General features: G+C 38.5%; 1 pseudogene; it reads right to left on the bottom strand.

Annotated features, from left to right (window-relative positions):
- Positions 1–620: 620 nt before the first annotated feature.
- On the bottom strand, positions 621–13,146 carry LOC101420708 (dual specificity protein phosphatase CDC14C-like; annotated as a pseudogene).
- Between the last annotated feature and the right edge of the window lie 1,768 nt (positions 13,147–14,914).

Genomic DNA, 14,914 nt, shown 5'->3' with positions numbered 1-14,914 from the left:
TTCATATATGCTTACAAGTTTTAGATTACTGGAGCACCACTTTGCATCACAATATGCAACAGTGTTTAAATGCGTTTTTCACAGATTCTTGTTAATAAAGCATTCTTTGGTGGGAGAAAAGCAGCTTTGGTACTCAAAGATAACATTACAACAATATTTCAAATATTAAAGTGGAGATGATTAAACCAAATAGTATCAAATTTTGGAAAGTACCATTTCAGTAATGTCTGTTTTATCTTTATAAATTTTGACACAGGAACATAGGATCAACACAAAATATATATGTACAAAACCACCATCAGACACTCAGTTCTTCTGAAGGCCAGCAGCTAAAATGATTGCCATCACAATCATGCACCACACAGACTAGTCAGCTCTCTTGATAACTGGGGGCTTAGATATTTACACCTGAGAAGAAATTTACAACAGCTTTTTTTCGTAGTTAAATTTTAGACTTTTCTGCAAAAGGAGAGTCAAGTCTTTCTTCAAGTCGTTCACCTGTACCCAAACTCATTTACCTAATTAAACTCCAGTGGACATTTTCTTCAGTGAGCAAACTTCTTAGATGGAAAGCAATAAGCCTTCTGCAATTCTGCTTTGTTTTCAAATAAATTGTCCTAAGATCTGTTGTAGTTTTCTGTTCCCAGAGTATTCCTTTAGTTCTGGTCACAGGTTTTTATTTAATGTAAGGCTGTTCTAGTCCTTGAATTGAGGGGGAGTGAGGGGAAAAGTGTTTGCTTTTGATTGTGTGTGTGCTTTTTAGGGCCTGAAGACTGTCACACTGTGTCACTCCATTGATTTTATCATCATCACTGTATGGTTCAGATTCTTGCTTGTCTTGATTCTGGTCATTTACTGAAATGTCATCAAGACAAGAGTGGTTTTGAGACAGCTCCTCTGTGTTTTCCATTCTCCTGGCCCCTTAACTTTTTTGAAACTAGTCATCTTCCAGCCAGAAGCTTGTCTGCTTTGTCACCAAAAATTGTCTTTGTGGCCCAATCACTGAGCCAGGTCTACAGATTCTGATCCAGGCAATTACCTCAGCTGCTGTCATCCTGTAATGCTTCTGATGTAGCAGATTATCAGAGTGTCAGTTCATCCAAGTTCAGCTTTATAATCTACTGCAATGGCACCCTTAGCATTTTCACAAATATCCAGAAATTCTGACAATGGCATCAGTAGGGATGCTGCAATCTACAAAGGAAAGATAATGGTGATCAAAACCAGCATCTGTAAAGCATTTGGCATCATACAGTGTTCAATTCAGACAAATAATGGTAGTAATATTGCAACTCTTAAAATATGTAATGTCAGTTTCAGATTAATGTTAGTAGTAATTACTTTCTCTTTTTTTTTGTTAAGCAGTCTTTCATTTAATTTTTTTAAAAAGTAGATAGTTCTGTATTTATTTTAGTTGAGGAAATACAAGGCCAAAGAAATTACATAACTTGTTCAAGGTCACACTGTTAAACTGTTAGTAAGTAGCTGAAGTAGGAATCATCTAGATCAAGGTATCTAATACCAAAACTTGTGCTTCTTTCTGCTATACATCTCTGTCTGGGGTTTATAAATACCTAATAGTTAATATATTTTTTTGGTCTTTATTTGTTTTTTTAATGTTACATTAATAAAATATGAGGTCCTCACGTAGTAATTACTTTCAAGTCTGGTTCTTAAATGAGATCTACAGAAGGCAATCAATCTGTCTGATATTATCCAGTTTAAATCTCCATTTTCTCTTTTTCATAGTGTTCATATTCATCAAGGCTAAATGAGCTGAAATTAAGAAAACCATATTACATTGTCTTCTTAACTGCATGAAAACAGTCAAGAAGTGTAATGTAAAAAGTGCAACTTCCATAGGCGGCATCTCTGAAAGGAATGTAGGATGTATCTCCAAATATTAACAAGCTATGTTTCTTCCGGAGTTCTCTCCGGAACCCCTCCCCACAAGGAAAGTAGCATTGCTTGTTTTCCTTGATCAGAGCCAGTAAAATGAGTAATTTCCTTCCTAACCAGTGTAATGGACTTTAATTTCTTATTTACTGTGCAACACTATCTGTAAACCATTGCCAGATTGAATGGTCCAAAATCTGCGTAGAAATTCTTATATTCAAACTCATAATCTACGGAGAAATAATCTATGTAGATTTGGTGCATTCTTTGATCTTCTGTAGAGAATAGCAAAACAAAGGGGACCGCAGACGTTCAGGTGCAAGTCGTCCTGCCAGTCCCTGGCACTTTGCTTCACTCCTGGCGAAGTCGGCCAAGTCAACGAGAGACGAACGCTGTGAACAGAGGGTTGTGGCGGCCCAAGTCAGCCACAGCTTTCTCTTCGCGTCGGGGGCCATGACCTTGGCCCCCGGCGAGGCCGCGTGCAGGAGGCATGCAGGAGCCTGAGTAGGGGCTGGGCCCATGGTGCCTGTCAGCCACCTCTCCCTCATTTTGAAGGATAGTTTTGCCAAATATGGAATTCTTGGCTGTCAATTTCTTTCTTCCAGCACTTTGAATATGTCAACCACTGCCTTCTTGCCTCCATTGTTTCCTATAAGAAATGGCACTTACTCTTATTGAGGATCCTTTGTAGGCAATGAGTTGCCTCATTCTTGCTCCTTTTATGATTCTGTCTTTTGTCTTTGACAGTCTAGTTATAATGTATCTCAGTGTGGATCTCTTTGAGTTCATTCTATTTGGAGTTCTTGGGATTTTTAGATGTGTGTCATCAGGTCTTTCATAAAATTTGAGTAGTTTTCAGCCATTATTTTTTCACATATTCTTTCTGCCCCTTTCTTTTTCTCTTCTCCTTCTGGGACTTCCATAAAGCATATGTTAGTAGGCTTCATGGTATGCCACATGTGTCTTAGGGGCATATAGAGATAGTTTTACTTCTTCCTTTCCAATTTTGATACCTTTTATTTTTCTTGCCTAATTGCTCTGGCTAGAAAACCTTTTACAATATTGAAAAGCCATTGCAAAAGCAGGCATCCCTTTTTTTGTTCCTGATCTTAGGGCAAAGTTTTCAGTCTTTCACAACTGAGTATGATGTTAGCTGTGGGTTTTTCATATGGTCTTTATCATGTTGAGGAAGTTACCTTCTATTCCTAGTTTTTAGTGTTTTTATCACAAAAATGTACTATATTTTGTCAAATGTGTTTTTCTGTATTGCTTGAGAAATGTATTTTTCCCCTAATACGCTGTTTAATTTGGATTGTTAGTGTTTAATAAAATCAATATTCAGAAGGGTAATTGTTCTTTAATTTTCTTTTCTTGTGTGTCTTTATAAGGTGTTGGTATTAGAATCATGCTAGCCTCATATAATGCACTAGTCCCTTAAGGGTCCACCAGACCAAAAATCCCTAGAAGTGTCCCCACCTCTTGAATTCTTCAAAAGACTTTGAGAAGTATTGTTATCAATTCTCCTTTAAATGTTTGCAAGCATTCACCAATGAAGACATCTGGTCCTACATTTTTCTTTGGTGGAAGGTTGTTTATTATTGATTCACACCCTCTGTGCTTGATTTAGATTAAGGTTTTCCATTTCTTCTTGAGTCAGTGTAGGTAATTTGTGTGTTTCTAGGAATTTTTCCATTTCATGTATAGCACTTTGATATTATTTATGAATTCCAAAAGGAAATATAGATTATATTTATAAACTGATCGGTTCCTCTGGCACAATAACCCTTTGATTGTATTAGATTTTGCTGAGATGTCTGATTAAATTATGTTAAGATTAGGGCTCTGTTCCAACCACGTCATTAGAGTGTGACTCAGAGTTGAGTCCCAGCCCCCTTGGGTTGATAAAACAGACTCTCACGTGGAAGCAGACACACAGAAGCAGATAGACGGGAAGAACATCCTCCATAGACAAGGTCCTGGGAAGAGGGATGAATCTAATAGTCTATACCTGACCTAATGGAGAGAACAGAGCAGCTGAGCCCAGAAAGAAATGAGCCCTGGGGAGAGTGATGAGCCTTAAGCCAGCCTATAACTGAGACTGGAAGAAGCTAGGAACACAGAGCTTTAAGAGGAAGAAGGGAGGCTGAGCCCTTGCAGGCATCATCCACCATCTTGTATCAACACTTGGTCACAGACTTTGGGTAAGAAAGTACTTCTCATGGTACCTTGAATTGGACTCTTTGGGTCTGGTAACCATAAGCTTGTACCCCAAATAAATACCCTTTATAAAAGCCAACAGAATTCTGGTACTTTGCATCAGCACCCCTTTGGCTAATACATCATGTAAATTATCTAACTTGTTGACATACAATATTCATAGTATTCTCTTAAAATTCTTTTTATTTCTGTAAAGTCAGTAATAACACCTCCATTTTCATTTCTGGTTTTTATTGGCATCTTTTTTGTTTTCCTTTTTCATACTAACTAAAGGTTTGTCAATTTTATTGATTTTCTTTCCCAAAGAACCAACATCATTTACTTTATCAATTTCCTTCAGTTCTTAGTCTGTTTTCCTTTATTTCATTGATCCTATTTAAGAAGAAAGTTGATATAAAATATTTTATTAGTTGTTCCAGTGACTAGGCTTTCTCTGGGATAGTTTCTGTCAAATTATTTTCTTCCTGTGACTGAGCTATAGTTTCCTATCTCCTTGTATGTTTTGTAATTTTTTGTTGGTAACTGGACATTCTGAATATTATGTTGTGGTCACCCTGTTGTAGAATTTGAGAGAGGTTCAATTATTTGTGTATAGAGAGGCCAGGACTCAGGAATGATTTTGAGAAGGAAAAATGGATTACTGACGGCTGGCCGGACTCCGGAGCTTTCTGTTTCAATCCCGAGCCCCGAACAAGATTTTCAAATTTCTTTTATACAGAGAGGAAAGGCCAAATGGTCCCTTTGTTTCGGTTCTCAATAGGCTTGAATTAGCATATATATCTTCCACATCTTAGGTAAGCTTTTAGCATGGACTCCAGACATTCTAGATAAGCTTTTAGCATATTTTGTTTGCATTTCCCCTAAATACTTAAAGTTTATAGACCTTGCATTGTTAAACTGTTTCCTGGGACTGGAGTCGTTGCCATTGTCACTAAGGGCAGGTCTGCAGCTTCTTACTGTTCCACACCCACAAGTCAAACTGCTTAGGTTATCTCTGAAGAGACAAAGAGCCTCCCACCCATAGCCCACATCAACCCTAGAATCTAGTTCACTTATTACTCAGTCTACCAGACCAAAAAAGGGGGGAGGGGGGAAGGAAAATGGAAAAAAGTGAAGAAGAGTACTGACCAATCCCTCCCCCCCAGAAAAAAAAAAGGTGCACTGCCTTTACATATCACTTTGTATATAATAGTGGAAAGTTGGAAGTTGCTGCTGCTGAATCTGAAACCCAGATTAGTATCTGCACTGGTTAGTCAGGGATCTGCCAAATCAAAAAAATAAAAAATAAAAGGAGAAAGGACACTGTATTAGCTTCCTAGGCTGCTTAAAGAAGATACCATGAAATGGATTGGCTTTAAACAATGGGAATTCATTAGTTTACAGTTTGAGGCCATAAGAATGTCTAAATCGAGTCATTCAAGGTGATGCTTTCTTCCCAAAGACTGGCTGTGGTGATCCCTGGCTCCTCTACCACATGGCAAGGGACATGGTGGCATCTATTGGTCTCTCCCTTCTCTTCTGAGTTCCATTGATTTCTGCTTCTTGCCCCCATGGCTTTCTCTCTCTTTGTATTCATCCCATTTATAAAGGACTCCAGGAAGAGAATTAAGACCACCCTGGGCCATGCCTTAACTGAAGTAACCTCATCAAAAGGTCCTATTTACAATAGGTTTACACCCACAGGAATGGATTAGATTTAAGAACATTATTCAGGGGGTACATACAGCTTAAACCACCATAGAAACTAACCCAAAAATAAAAGGTGCACTGGCTCTTTACATCCCAGTAGAAGATGGTGTGAGGTCAGCAGCTGCTCCTGCTAAGAGGACTGGTATAGAGGAAGTCAGAACTCTTGCTGTCAGGAGGGCCAAAACTGAGGCCAGCATCTGTGCTAGTTCTTCAAGATTAGCTGGACTAAAAAACCCAAGAAATAGAAAAAGTAAATCAGCCAAAAATAAATAAGTGCACTAGGTCTTAACATTCCTGTAGATGCTAGTGTGAGGTCAGAAGCCAAGGAGACTGAAACTGAGACTAGCACCTGTGCTGGGTCCCCAGGGATCTGCCACACTAGGGAACACAAACACATAAAAGAAGGAAAACCAACAAGAAAATGGAGCACCGGCTCTTGGGTGCTTGGTGGGCAGCTAGAAACCACTGCTGCGAAGAGGCAACCACTTGTGCTGATTCCTCAGGGATCCCACGCACTAAGCCCGAATTCCAACCCTAACTCTTGAAGGACAATTTCCTGGCTGCAGCCAGACTCTCTTGGATTCCAGATTGCATTTCTGCAACCACTGCCATTTACACAGCCACTACGGCTTGGCCAAAGTATGATGGCTAGTCACTGGTTCTCTTGCCTTCACTTATACATGCTTAGCTCTTGGCAGCTTTTCCCTTCATCTGGCACTCCCATGGTTGCTTGAAATGTCCAGTTTGGTTACATGGTTACCAGTTAGTTGATTCTAATTTCTTCTTCCAGCTCATTCATTCCTCTGGTGGAGAGAGGGATCTGGAACTTCCTGCCTTGTCATTTTTGTATCTGCATGCTGGAGATTTGGACCTGAAGGGTATCGGGAATGAAAGAAAGAGAAAAGGGGGAAGGAACGCGCGAGAGAGTTGGGAGCAGGGGATCTGCGAGTAATAACTCCTCAGACAACTTTATTGTTTACAAGGGGCTCTCTATATACCCCAGTGTATGTGACAACAAGCAGGACCATGTAGCCTACGTGCCATCAAGCAGTAACACATAGCCTAAGGAATTTAAAAAAATCTTATCTCAAGGTACAAAGTCTAAGTGTTCTATTCAATACAAAAGGAATGTGCTCATCTTTTCTTTCAGCCTTTAACAGCTTCATCCCATTTGCCGGGAACTCTTAATTACTGCATTCCTTAGGTTGCAAATGTAGCCAGGGAGACAGCACTAGCATGGAGACAGCACGTCTCTCCTTGTGAGGCCACTGTGCCTCAGTTTCCAACATCTACACTCTCCCTCAGGCACCTTTTAGAATGGATACTGGGGGAAAACTTGCACACCACATTACTGGGAAAGACCAAGTTATAATCTGAATCAGAATGAATGCAAATAGCCAGAGTAGAATCCTGTAATTTCCTTTACTCACATCAAAAGACACATTAGAATTAGTAGTCAAAACACAGGCATTCACCTACACTTCCTGAGGACTGTCCTAAAATTTTATTTCCTCACTCTTTACATTCTATCAGTCACTTAGGTGTATTGACTCTCCCCCAATATCTGAATTTGTTTCTTCCTTTTCCTTCAGTCATGTCATGATAGAACCTCATAATATGTAATCTCAATTATTCCAAGTATGTAATAGTTGACAAATTCCTCATGTCCAGTTTCTCCTCTTCTAACACGCACCCAGTACATACCTCAAGTAACTACTCTGAAATTACTGACTTTTGGCTATAAGAGCTCTTGAAAATTAAACCAGATTTTTAATAACCTTTTCTTTCTACTTTGCATTATGATTTCTCATCCCAAAATACCATAAACTACAATAACAAGTACATTAAGACTATCATTTCAAGTTTAGAGAGAACTCACCAATTTACTTGACAAAAGCTTTTAGAGAATTTCACACAGAACAATTTTCATTTGGCTTTATCAAAAATATTTTGGTTTATGAGTATACTTCAAGCCAGAGGGATGAAGAGATAGCACTTTCTATACCGCTTCCATATATTTTGAAGCCTTTATTTTGTCCTAAAATATTTACTGTGCTACCCTTATTTTCCAAGGCAATTTGAGTGCAAGGTAACTACAAATCAAAGTTTGAAAAATGTTGATAAAAATAGTGCAGGAAATGAGTATAGTTGTCCATTTTTGGGTCTTACACACATTATATTAAACGTATCCCTATTTCATGATTTTGAAATTCTATTATAAATTGAGGCTTGGGATTCAAACTGAAAGCTCCCGAGTCCGGCCGGCCGTCAATAAACCATTTTTCCTTCTCAAAATCATTCCTGAGTCCTGGCCTCTCTATACTCAAATAATTGAACTTCTCTTAAATTCCACAACATTTTTGGCGACTCTGGTGGGACAACAAATGAAGGCCAGAGACGGTAGCATTTTGCTGCCCCTTCCAAATCCCCGAGGAAGCCGGGAGGACTTCGGTGAACCCCAAATCTGGGTGCCCCTGGATTAAATTTAATCCAGAAAAGATGTGGGCTCCACCAGAATCTTCCCGACAAAAATCGAGGGCAATGGAAGGTCTGAAGAGAAAGATTCTGGGAACGAAAAAGAACTCCGAACATGGAAGAAGGTAAGACTCCCCGGGTGAGCACAGTCTGGAAGGCCCTAGCTTTAATTGCTAGGAAGGGGAGGCTGATCACCTCCCGAGAGAACCCTAGTAGCCCCAGAAGGCTGGGGGGAAGCCGTTCTCTCTAGGCTTGGGAAAAGGAGGAAAACCGGGGAAAAGCCCTGGTGTTTTGGGTTTGTCTAACTGCATGTTAGAATCTGGTACTGGTCTTATATCCACTAAAGGAGTGGAGTCTCAATTTTAATAGGAAGGGCTATTTATAGGTTCAAGTCCTAATGTCCTGGAAATTGGTCTAGATTAAGGAAAACAAAACTTGGTTACAGGAAAATGGATCGGCTTTTCTGGTGGAGCTTGGTCTGGGTGTAAAGTTTAAACAGTGGAAAAGTCTAGCTGAAATCTTTTGTTATGGTGCTAATTTGTGAATGAATTTGCTTTATACCAAATGTTAAGTGTTCTGAGGTTTGTGATGGCTGTGGGGGCAGCCATGGTGAAAATAAATATATAAACTTGTGGGTCAGATTAGTGACCTTTGTGCTTCTGTCTGTGTCAGCTCAAGGCTAGTGTTGGAGTTGTGTCCTTATGTAAAGTGGAATTACAGCTGAGCTGGAGCCCAATGATTCTGGGGCAAAAGCTGAGGAGTCTGGATGTTTGCGGGGTCTAAGATGTTTGTGCATGCTCTGCTGTCTTGTCTCTGGTCTGGCCCTTTGCCGGGGCTTGGAGGCCATCTGTGTCCGCGCCACGCACCCAAGTTTGTTGGGGATGTCCCAGTCAGGGTGGCTGGGTCCCTGGGAGAGTTGCCAAATTTGAGTAGGTTCTGTCTGCCCATTTTGGCTGAAAGCTGGAAAGGGGGGAGCAGCTTGCCCCTTTCCAGTGAGTCCACCCTTCTATTCATAAGCCACATTCCTGTTTGTTGTGTGCCTGACTGCCTGGAAGGGGGGGGGAAGTGAAGAGGGTGAAAAGCAGAATCAGAATAAATGCGGTAAAGTTCCCTCCTTAGGGTGTCAAAGCCAAAATACCTTTGCATTCTGCCCAGGTTCTTAGAAGGTATTGTAGTAACTTTAAGTAAGAGAATGTGTTCTGTGAAGGTAAAATTTATCTTAAGGGTATAAATAATTATAAAAGTTTTACAAAGCATTGTTTAAATTAAGGTATTTAAGTCAAAAGTTATCTTGATTCTATTGGAAATATTTTCTGTTTTCACTTTAACAATGAAAAATTTTTTTTCCTCTATTACTAAAGTAAAGTACCTACTGTTATCTTCATGGTAAAATTGTGTAAGTAAACAGTCATTTGATATATGATGTGTTGCATTAAATTGTTTAAAAAATATATATAAAAACAAGGAATAAACGTTAACATTATCAAACTCTTGTGCATTCAAACCAGGCCTTGTATGCATTGTATTTTGCCTCTCCATGTGATTTATTGGCTAGGCTGGTCACTGACCCCTCAATTAAAAATATTTGCTATATCAGCCTCTGGATCTGCTCCTGAAGTTCATGGAAACTACGTTGCAGTTTGAAGCTCCTGCAGCAGCCAATAATGACTCAGTACAGCCAATGGATATTGCCTCCAGACTGGCATTGTTCCATGGTGCCAGAGAGCACTATGCACCAGGCTAGTAGAATACTGGAAAATCTCTCTAAGATGAAGGATGCTGCAACTTGCTCACTGCATTGAAGAACATGCTAAGTGGAGCCATGATACCAGGATACTGTAAGTAAAACTTAAACACAATTGGCATTATGGCCTGCTCTCATGGAGAGATAACATGTGAAGTATTACAAACCTGAAACTCAAAACTAATAATTGCAACTCTGAATCCTTATGCATTAAGTAATACATTAGTTAATATTAAGTGCTGCACTTTTATCCTGTACTAAATATATGCCTAATAATTGTAATGTTTTCTATTTTAGATCAAGTGCAGAAGTATATTAGACATGTTAAATTCCTGGTAAAATCATTTTTCTAAACAGTTAATAACATGTCTATAGAATAAGGTGGCAGTCTCAGCCAGTCTCAGTCAACTTCTATATTCTGCTGTACTCTGCTGTGTAGCAAAAGTGAGGCTTGCTTGCTGATGGTGAGTCACCTATTGAACAAGTCAAAATTGCTAGAAATTGTACAATGAAAACCAAGGTGTGAAAATCTTTATTCTGTAGTTCTGATCACTCCCACAGGTGAAAACTAAGAGTATTTCCAAATTAATGTTCTAATCCTGAGTGAAGCCAGTTGCCCAAGGAGTGCCAGTTCACCAGGAGCATCTGACAGAGCGAATGAGTGTCAATCATTGAACAGCTTGGAATGTGTCTTCAGACAAAGCTAAGTGTCTGTTGCAATTTCTCTCTAAGGATGGATAACTTAAAAAAGAATATATATGCTGTTCCCACCAGCTTTTAAGGAATGCCATCTTTATAGGCACCTAACCTTGTCTACTTCTGTAATCCAATGTGTCCTCTTTTAAAAACAGGTATTCCAAATTTTTAATTAAGTTTGTTTCTTTCAGAGTGAACATCTTATTAACCATATGAAAACTTCATCCAACTTCGTACAGAATGCCAGATCCATCTTCCTCCAGTTAGAATAAATTAAAGAGTTTTTACACCTTATTAGGCAATGACTACAGCCCATGGCCAACAGGAAGCAGTTACAGAAAAGAGATCGTCTCCCTTCAGCACCCCTTTTAAATTAAAGGTGTAAACTCTTTAAGAGTAAAATAAAAGTAATAGATGGATCTGGAACCTGACTGGAAATCCACGTGAGTGCCAGTGGCAGCAGAATAACTTCAGGAGGCCCCTGCCCAAGATTCTGCTGTCCAGAATGAAAAGTTCTAAACTTCTAAAAACAGTCCTGGATGCTGTACTAAAGACTGATAAATAATCAATCAAGACGACAAACAGCCATCCACCTCATATCTCCAACAATAATTATGCCAAAGCTTAGCAAGATAAACTTTGGCAAAAGGGGGGGAATGATGTGGGCTATGGGTGGAAGGCTCTTTGTCTCTTCAGAGATAACTAAGTTGTTTGACTTGTGGGTGTGGAAAGGTAAGAGGCTGCAGTCCTGCCCTTAGGGACAGTGGAAGCGGCTCCAGTCCCAGGAAATGTTTAACAATGCAAGGGCTATAAACTTTAAGTATTTAGGGGAAATGCAAAAAGTAAATATGCTAAAAGCTTATCTAGAATGTCTGGAGTCCATGCTAAAAGCTTACCTAAGATGTGGAAGAGATATATGCTAATTGAAGCCTATTGAGAACTGAAACAAAGGGACCATTTGGCCTTTCCTCTCTGTATAAAAGACGTTTGAAAATCTTGTTCGGGGCTCAGGATTCAAACTGAAAGCTCCCGAGTCCGGCCGGCCGTCAATAAACCATTTTTCCTTCTCAAAATCAAAATAAATAAATAAATAAATAAATTGTGTAGAACTTTTTTTTCTAAACGCTCTTTGGTCTGGATTAACCTTGTAACCTACTACCTTTCAAAATACACTTATTAATTTTAGAAGAATTTTGGCAGACTTAAGCCTCTCTATGTACATAATCAGGTTGCCTGTGCATAAAGCCAGTTTTACTCCCTTTCTTTCCCAAATCTGTATGCTTTAAAAATGCCAGTGAAATGAATAGAAGTTATGACTGGATGTACTTCTACTGTTCCCAAGCTTAAGAGGAAATTGTTATACTTAGATACCCTTTATCAAATTACCAGTTCTATTCCTTGTCACAAAAGTTTTAACGAATGCTTTGAAATGGGGGAAATGCAAATTAAAAGCACAAGGATGCCACTCTACACCCACCAGTATGGGGGAAATTAACAGACTGAAAATATCAAGTGTTGGCAAGAATTTGAAACAACTGGAACACTCAGAAAATAATGGTAGGCACATAAAATTGTACAACAATTTGGAGATCACTTTGGCAGTTTCTTATGAAGTCAATTTTATATTTGATGTGAGTCTGCCATTCCATTGCTGAGCAATTACCCAAGAAAATGAAAACATATATCCATGAAAAGACACATGAATGTTCATGCCAGCTTTATTCATAATATTTAAAAAACATGAAAAAACTCAAATGTCCATCAATAGATAAACAAATTGGCCATTATCCATACAAAAGAATAATATTCCATAATGAAAAATAACTAATACCTAAAATGAAAACATGGGTGAATCTCAAAAATATGTTGCTAAAAGAAAAAATCCAGGCAAGGAAGATTACATACTGTATGGTTCCTCTTACATGAAATTCTAGGAAAGCCAAAATTAATTTGTGGTGTAGAGAGCACATCAGTAGTAGCCTGAGGATGATGGAGAACTGACTGAAAAGAGGCATGGAATAATACTTTAGGGCGATGTAAATGTTCCATATCTTTTTTTTTTTTAAAGGTGTCAAATGTACTTTATTTCTTTAACAATGCCATATTTAATGGGTACACAATGCTTTTACTTGTTATCAATTATGAGTTGGTTTTGAAACAATTCAATATCACACCAATTGGGATGATTACTGATCTCTCCATTCCTTTGGGGTGACTCTGCCAACAGGGGACAGGTTCCATTCTATTCCAATTTGTGTTGCTACATATATCCATACAGCAACACAGAAAGTGGCTCCACTAGCTAATACAGCATTACCGTATTTGTCATGGAAATCAGGTGTACACTTCTGGTGACCGTGCCTTGCCATTGCTTGCTGAATGCTTCGAACTCTGGGATGACTCAGTGCGTTTTTGGCCAAAGGAAGCATCATGAAGTTGTAGACAGACTACGGCAACTGCAACTGCTGCTACTTTGGTGCACTTGCGCGTCCTATACCCTTGCAAAGAACCTGTTCCATATCTTAACCAGTGTGGTGATTACACAGATGCATAATTTGTCAAACTCAAACTGTACACTTAAAATATCTGTGTTTTATTGCATGTGAATTATATCTCAAAGATCTTTTAAAAAATCAGTACAAAACCTTGAAAAATACATTTTCAGTTCTGCTACTAAAGGTAAGTAAACAGGTTTTTCTGTATTCTGGACTTCCTATGCATCCATAAAACACCTATTTTTTAAAATTAAAAAAAAAATTCTACCTATATAATAAACTTCTCAAATATTTGGATAAACTTTTGGGCTACATTCTGTTCCATTGAACTGTTTGTACTTATTCCAGCACCACTACCGAACCAAAGTAATGTAGGTTTAAAAAAATTTTTTTAGACACTCTCCCTTCTCCATTGTGCCTGGGGCCTCTAATTTGCTTTCTATCTCTGTGAATTTGCTACTTCTTACATATGATATACAGGTTTTGTCCTCATGTGTCTTGCTTATTTCACTGGGCATGTTTTCAAAGTTCTTCCATGTTGCAATGTTTCATAATTTCATTCTTTCCTATAGCTGAATAATATTCCATTGTGTATATGTACCATGTTTTGTTTGTCCATTCATTTATTGGTGGACATGTGGGTTGTTTCCACCTTTTGGTATTGTGAATAATGCTGCTATAAATAGTAGTGTACAAACATCTATTTGAGACACTGTTTTCACTCTCTTTGGTACATATCTAGAAGTGGGATTGCAGGTCATGTGGTAATTCTATATTTAACTTTTTGAGAAACTGCCATATTGCTTTCCACAGTGGCTGCCTTATTTCACATTTCCACCAACAATGCACAGGAGTTCCAATTTCTCTGCATCCTCTCCAACACTTATTTCCCATTTTAAAAATAAAAGCCATCTTTGTGAGTGTCAAGTGTGTGTGTGATTTTAGGAGGTACCAGTGATTGAACCAGGACCTCATATATGGGAAGCAGGTGCTCAACCACTTGAGCTACATCTGCTCCCCTATGTGCTTTTTATTTTCATTTCCCTAGCAGCTAATGATGATGAGCATCTTTTCATGTATTTATTGGCCATTTGCATATCTTCTTTGGAGAAATATCCAAGTCCTTTGCCCATTTTGTTTAATTGATTTTGTTGTTGTTGTTGTTGCCTTGTACAAGTTCTTTATATATTCTGGATATTTAAGCCCTCAACTACAGTTTGAAATTATTTTCTCCCATTCTGTAGGTTGATAATTTTCTTTGATAAGTAAGTTTATAATTTTTGATGCAATCAAACTTAAATATTGTTTCTTTTGGTGCTCATGATTTGGGTATATCTAAGAAACTTCTGCTGAAATCCAGGTTATGAAGATTTGCCATGTTATCTTCTAAGTGTTTTATGGTTTTACTCCTGTTGATAGGTCCTTGACACATTTTCAATTGATTTTTGCATATAGTGTGAGGTAAGGGTCTCATTTCATTCCTCTGCACATGGATATCCAGTATTCCCAACATCATTTATATCTCAGACTTTAATGTTATTCACCATTAAATGGAACTAGGATTTCTTCATTAAGAATAGTTAATTCCATGGTTCAGGGTAGCAATAAACAGGATAGGCTTAGAACATCCTCTTGTATTTGAAAAATAAACATAGCTTCCCAATAGGCCAGGGAAAATGTGGAAAGGATAAAGAGATAGAGG

The sequence above is a fragment of the Dasypus novemcinctus genome, chromosome 18, assembly GCF_030445035.2.
Source record: "Dasypus novemcinctus isolate mDasNov1 chromosome 18, mDasNov1.1.hap2, whole genome shotgun sequence".
Classification (NCBI taxonomy): Eukaryota; Metazoa; Chordata; class Mammalia; order Cingulata; family Dasypodidae; genus Dasypus; species Dasypus novemcinctus.
The sequence above is the reverse complement of the archived record's forward strand: the minus strand, read 5'-3'. Positions and strand labels throughout refer to the sequence as shown.